Genomic DNA, 7,422 nt, shown 5'->3' on the forward strand with positions numbered 1-7,422 from the left:
ACCCGAACACACAGAGAAGCTCAGATTACACACACACACACACACACACACACACACACACACACACACACACACACACACACGGAGGGAGTGTGCCTTCCACTATATCTTTACATAGCAAATAAATGTTTGCTAACATCTAGCAAGGCTGAATGTTGTATTGCACCTTTAACAATACAACAGGATTCAACATGACTATGAATGGGTATTAAAGTTATTTAAGATTTCCAATACGAAATAAACGAGATTTCACTAATATCTCAAATGAGCTCTCCTCATTTGCTCTTTTTCCTCCTCGTCTTTGGGCAGAATGTAGGATTCACTAATTAGAGCGACAGTTGCTACTTAAAAAACAGAAAAGAAAAATGTGTTCGTCTGTAAAAGATGTTCATTATTTGACATTCAAATTCAAATCGTTCGCTGCCAAGAGGCAGACCAAAATTTCCGGCAGTGCCAATTAGTCATATTGCGGAGACTGATCGGATTAATATCCCAGCCTGAAGGTTTCTAAGCCAGCCTCCGAAAAGGTTGAGGGATGGCCTCTGCTCTCAGTCCGCTGCCTCTGTTACCCGAACAGAAGGCTGGATGATGACTTCAGATCGCTCTCGGGTCACAAAATAGCTGACTGTGTTTTAGGTAATAGTGTAAAAGTCATTTACAGATATTTCAGAGCCTCTGAGAGACATTTTGCCACAGAACATGTAAGAGATATTTCTTTGAACCACATAGAGGTGGAGGTGGAAGGTAGATTTCTTTCACAATGCAACATTGCATTTATTTCCAATGATTGAGGGCCATTTAAATAAGTTGTTGCAAAGATTGCTTTATGCCTTGTATCTTTAGGAAACACTGATGTGTTCCTGAGGAGTAAACAAAATCTATCATCCTCTGTTATATTCTTGATTGTCTCCAGTAAATCTCCGGCAATGGTCTCGTCTTTCTCAATTTAAAAACAGATGTATGATTTTTAAATTACTGTTATTCGCCCTGTGGAATCGCTCTGTAAAATAAGTTCTATGAATTATATTAAACAGATTCAGCTTGTGACGACTTTGTAATAAAAAGACTGAGCCTCTTTACGTGCTGAGTCATATTCTCAGCCTGAAAAAGTGATATCCAATTAATTTTTTTTGCTTATCGCTTGCTCTTGGTCAGGACTGTTGCGTCTCTGTGTGAATGGTATCATAAAGAGGACAGTCTAGACCTGCTCTGTATGGAAAATGTCCTGAGATAACTTGTTTGAAACACTGGGGGTTGTGTCCGCTCCATTGCCTCACTGTCAAACACTGCCACTGACCTGAAAATGACCTGAAACGCTGACGCTCTGTTTTGCAGCTTTACTGGACCGGTCCAGACATGTTTGAGGACACTGACAGAATGGTACTTTTTTTTGGGGAACTGAATTGAGCTGAAGTGACCTGCTGGGCTGATTTGGACTGAGAGTCGCTGAGGTGCGTTCGTTAGGAGGTGATGACGTTTGTGTGTCGGTTTGTGGAGCTTATATGGTGTTGGGGGACCATGGCTCCAGCACGTCAGTGAGCCACGTTTCAGGTCTACCAGTCTAACTAGCAACTATTTTCTAACACATATAAAGTGCTCAGAAGAAAAACATCCTGTTTCCTTTGAACCTGCAACAATTGGGGGGAGTGGAAACTCTCTTTTAGCTCCGTTTGAGTCTCCACCAACTTCTGAGGAAAATATCTGACACTTAGCTGCTGCACGCTCTACTATGTTGGTCTCTGTGTCTGTCTGCTGTTTACTGCTGAGCAGGTAGTGTACAGTTTTGGTTTTTTTTAAACTTTTTCACTGAAAACAGCTGCCTGCTGCTGCTGAAAATGATGCATTGAGAGCAGCAAGAGCGAAATAAAACCATTGTGTTGCAGGTCAGCAAGCTAAACAATGAGCTGAAACACAATATAACGCCCTGTAAGGCAGAGGGGAGCTGCAGATTCGGGTGATAATTCTCTGTAGGTTTATCACTCTGAGTGACTCATTTCACATTGCTTTCACATTGTCATCTAATGCTGTTTAATAGCTGCAATATGTAACATTTTTATATTAAAATGTCTAAAAACATTAGTCATGCTGTATGTTTTGATGAGTTGTTTACTTACAGTATCCCAAATGTTTCCAACAATGTTCAAACTCAGAGTAACTCATAATTTATTCAAGGTGACAGTGGATTTCCTCGCTATCCGCTATTTGCTAACTTCTGTGAAAACATGCCTTGTCCGAGGTACGCTGGATATGTCAGAGAGTGAGGAATGTGACATAACGTAATGTGGATAAAACTTTTTATTAACTTGCTCATGAACATCATTTCTGTCTGAGACATTTCAGATAGATTTTCATCGTCAGTGGTGGTTGTTTAGCAAAGACGACAACAACTTCCACGATCCCACGCTACCTCACAGTCATCAAACTATGTATTTTGTTATAATTTCAATGTGAGAGAGCTACTTAGCAGCAGAATGCATGTGCTGTGTGTTCAGTGCTATTCTCAGCACAACATTTAAGTCCCATTTAACTTTGCCCTGCCTCCTCTGAATGAGCTACCCACATGTTCGCACCTAGGGCTGGGCGATATATCGATATAAAAATTATATCGATATATTTTTAAATGTGATATGGAATTAGACTATATCGTATATATCGATATAGTTCAAATTTGCGCTGTGATCCTTGCTCTGCTGCGCTGATAACCCGGAGCTCTCTGCACTGCTCCGCGCGCCCCTCCTCTTTCGTGCACAGAGGGGAGAGGGGCAGGGAGAGACACTCCGGCACTCTTCAACAAGCACGGAGGAAGCAACAACGGTTGCAGAGCGCGCGAAGGAGGAATTGGTTAGTAAACGAATAAGCAGTGGCTCAGTAATTTGGAGATGGTTTGGTTTTAAAGTATCAGATGAGCAACAAAATCACGTTATATGTAGGGAATGCGCTAAACAAGTTACAGCCAGGGGTGGAAGCACTACAAATCTTTTTCACCACCTAAAACAGTGGCAAAACTGCAGTACGAAGAGTGTGTGAAGCTGCGCGCTGCAGAAGCCCCAGCTGCAAGCCATCCACAACCCGAAAAAGCTCCAGCCCCGAAACAAAGCCCACTGCGAGCCTCATTTCCCGCAGTGTGCCTTATGAAAAGAAAAGTGACAAGTGGTGTACTATAACGAAAGCGGTGTCCTATCACATTGCAAAAGATATGGTCCCTGTTGCAACTGTGGAACAAGTCGGATTCAATTTCAATAAGCCATTTATTGTTGTCAAACTAAAAAAAATGTTTATTGTACTTTTCTCATGAATAGATTTATTTCAGAATAAATTTTATTTGGCCAATTTTATTTTATAGGCTATTTTTATTTAAGATATATTTTTATTTAAATGTGCACGGAGCTTTAATTTCAAAAAAGGTACAGTATTTATGTTTAAATTTTATTATTTGAACAACTGAGCATTTTTTTTCATGAACCAGGTGAAGAAACCTGTTTATTATTTATTCATTTGATTTTGCCACTGTTCACTGAAATAGCCAGTTTCAATAAAACTACTTGTGACATGTCATATTTAGCTTTGACCTTGACTGAACATTTGCTCTCACTTTGCGGAAAAAATATCGGGATATATATCGTATATCGATATTCAGCCTAAATATATCGGGATATGACTTTTGGTCCATATCGCCCAGCCCTATTCGCACCTCTCCTCCCACCCTGCAAAACAGACAGGCAAAGCAAATTTCAAGAGCTGAAAAAGACTTGGTTGTTGTGCCGCCACAAAAATAGAACTTGAAGAGACTTCGTGCCAGCAGCTCTGTGAGGCTGTTATGGTCAGCCTCACAGCCTACCAATATTTAGCGTCTATAATGTTTACCATGTAAAAAGAAAAGCATTCTAGCATCTTAAACTTTGCAGTAAACACAAAGTACAGCTGATGGGAATGTAGTTAGCTATGCGGGTATTTGGTCGTAAAGCCGGGGTTTCCAGCAGATATTTTGTTAGGCCCGGTGTGGGATTTCTAACATTGGGGCTGAACGCCTTTTTAAGTAAGCCACACATGGGATTTTGGCTTTGAGCTTGAGGAGTTGTAACATTAATTCAACATTTATTCATTTATTCACTGCTACTTCACAGCTATCACACACTCGAATTATCTCGACTTCACACTAACACTTATGAGTTATTCCTCAACGGAGTTTAATACTCTATAGCATGATTTAGTTTTAGTCCCCGATGCTTAGGCCCGGTGGGCTGCTGGGTTCACAATACACCGGTGGAAATCTTGTAAGCCAAAGTATATTTTATAGAAATTTGAATTGGTGATGGCGCTAGACAAAAAATGAGGTGATCGCCAGAGTCCTTACAATTCATCTTGACACGAAGGTCTCTACAAAATTACATAGCGATCCATTCAACAGACAATTTTACTCAAAACCATTAATGTCAACCTCAAGGTGCCACTGGAAAGTCAGGGGAAGATGCAAGTTAGGGATTGACTGTCTGGGTTCCACTGATGTCTGTAAACAATGTTATGATAATCCTCCCAGCAGATGTTGAAATATTTCACAGGTTAAAGGGACACTTCATCAAAATCGTATGTAGATATTTTTCCTCTGGCCTATAGTCTTATATATCTGTTTAGATGTTTTTGGTGTGAGTTGTTTTCAAGTGCCATTTGGGTCCATTACACTGGACAGAGGGCAGACATTTCTATGGTGACTCACACCAAATGAACTGCCCCTTTAAGTGAAAATTCTCCTTTTATCCTCTGGGGACTGTGAATATTTTTATAAAATTTTATAGCAATTCATCAAATAGTTGTTGAGATATTTCAGTCTGGGCCAAACTGACTGACGGACTGATGCCATGTCCCAGAGCCAAACTGCAGCATCAAGAAAAATTAACTCACTTATTGACATCCACCGTGTCCTTCTCATCTGATGGAAAGTGATTGGACTCATGTTCAACATGGTCTCTCATAATTTCCTCTCGTTCTGATCATTTCCTGCTTACTGTCATCTCCAATAAGTCACGAAGGGACTCCGTACTACAGCGGACCAGTGGCTGTGACACTAAGTTCATCGAGACTTGTCAGAGCGAGCAGCCTGAGAAGGACCAGGACCCTGCGCCTAAGTATTAATATGACAGCACTGCTCTTTGCAGCTTTCTGACAGCCCTGCAGCCTCGGCACAGCTCAGCGAGCGAACCCACGCTCCCTTAAGCAGCTTTCCATGACAGTCGGTCTGGGAGCAGCACTGCTCCTGGCAAACTGCATGGGAGGGTATGATAAAGTAGGGTGACACAGCGCTTCAGGTACGGTTCAAATGCTGCCTAACAGGACTGGATTTACTGTGTGACCGAGGATGACGCTTTATTTTCTTAAGTGGTTATCGCCTTCATTTTGAATTAAGCACAATCAAGAAATCTCATTCCAGATGCAAATTATGCAGCAAACATTTTGTAATTCTCAATGCATATTAACATAATCATTAATTACCAGTATCCCAACAGGCATTCACGGAGCACAATCACAAACTGTTGACACAGCTTAATTTATTCTCTGAGATCTATTAGGACCATGATGAATGATGGTCATAAACTGTCTAATATCCTCGTCACATGATTAGAAATTACAATCATACTTTTTCTCACTCTGGCTTTGAGCTTAAATTACCAATTCACAAGCACATCCTGCAATATTAATATTCGATTAAAAATCATACTCTATTTTATATTCAGAGTGAAAATCATTCAAATGTTAAACAGGATTTAAATCCACCTCATCGTTATTGTATCCGCACATATAAATTTATTTTCCAGAGCCGGTTTCCTCTTCTCCGGTTTTTGATTACCACCTTTAGAATCACTGGCAGGGTTTCTGCACCTTTTCCAAAGACAAATTCAAGCAGTTTCAAGGTGCATTTTCAAGCTTTATACACTCCAAATGATTATTCCTTCTTCTGCATCACATTAAGTCAGATGTTGCTGTGCAATAATCAACCAAAATTATGTTTCTTGATAGCATTTCACATGTTTCAAAATGGGTTGTCTGTCTGTGAGTATTCCTGGCATCCTATATGTCCTGACTGAATGGATATAAAACAATGATGCTGACAGGACAACAAATAAAGTAAATGAAGCAGAGTTTACATTTCCAAACTTTCTGTAAAGCGAACTCAAAGTTAGCCGCTAGTTGGCTACATATGCTTTGCTACATTTTCTTTTGTGGGAGCTAAAGTTGATGTTAACATTACTAGCTGTGTCATTTAAAGGTGCCATAAATGAAGTACAAAACTAGTACCACCATACTGCATCACCCTTCCTGAAAGTCAACTATCATTTAGCCTACAAACTTTGGTGTAGCCTTAGCCTAACTGGAAATTCTGGCATGGGTCAAGTCAAACTGTGCCACACAAGAAGTGGACTTTCTCCAGAGTAGAGCCAAACTGTGCCCGACAAGCATGTGTTGCAAGACTCAACTCGTGTGTGCAGGAGCGCAGTTCACGTCTCAATACCTTTGTAACTTCTAACTAAATCTCTGTGGCTTGAAGATGTTTCTTTCCTGTTTCGCTGTTTGTAGTTTCATGTATCTGCTTTTTTTTTTTTTTACTGTTTCATGTTCACTTTCAGCTGATAGGTATTGTGTCAAGTTGCTGCTGATGAAAACTGAACATATGCTGATATTGCCGTTTCATCGTAAATCCTTTTAAATAACAAAATAACAAGAGACTTATTTTACAGTCCTGTCCTGTCTTCAGTTAAAAGACGGCCTTCAAGCCGGTAGCCCTGTTATAATGGAGATGCAAATCCCTGCTGGGCTGACATGCCGAGTCAAACCAGGTCTAGCCAAGCCGTCACGTGTACAGAAAAGGGATATAAGGTTTCCCCTTTATGTGGCTCAAATGTGCTTGTTGAAAAGCTGCATGTCCTTTTTGCAGAATTTCCAAGAGGCTGCTCAAGGATTTAGGCCTTGTTTCAACCATGATTTGATTTTTCAATCTCCCGGGACATTATCAAAAAAGACTGATGGATAACACTAAATGTAGCTACACTCACAGACAGAATGACGAGCGAGGCATCTTCATTTTGTGTGAAAGGCAAAAGCAGTTAGGCTCTCTCTCTCTCTTAGACTTATTTTACTTTTTTTTCTAAAAAGCAAACTATTCAGTCAGATAGCAATTTGTTATGAAAGTGATGCAATTACATTTTCAAGCAGTCGGAAGCATTTTATCCAAAGTCCAGCAATTTTCAACCTCTGAAAACATCCCATTAGAATTCAACTCTTGCACTATACTAAATCCTCTACATTTATTTCGTCTTGTTACATATTTTGTTGTTTTTGTCTGGTTATGTCTTTTATGTCATTTTTGTCTCATGTCTTTTATGACAGTTGTCTCTTATTAGATATTTTTCATTATTTTTTTGTTACATC

The sequence above is a fragment of the Lutjanus erythropterus genome, chromosome 6, assembly GCF_056507025.1.
Source record: "Lutjanus erythropterus isolate fLutEry1 chromosome 6, fLutEry1.hap2, whole genome shotgun sequence".
NCBI classification, from domain to species: domain Eukaryota; kingdom Metazoa; phylum Chordata; class Actinopteri; order Lutjaniformes; family Lutjanidae; genus Lutjanus; species Lutjanus erythropterus.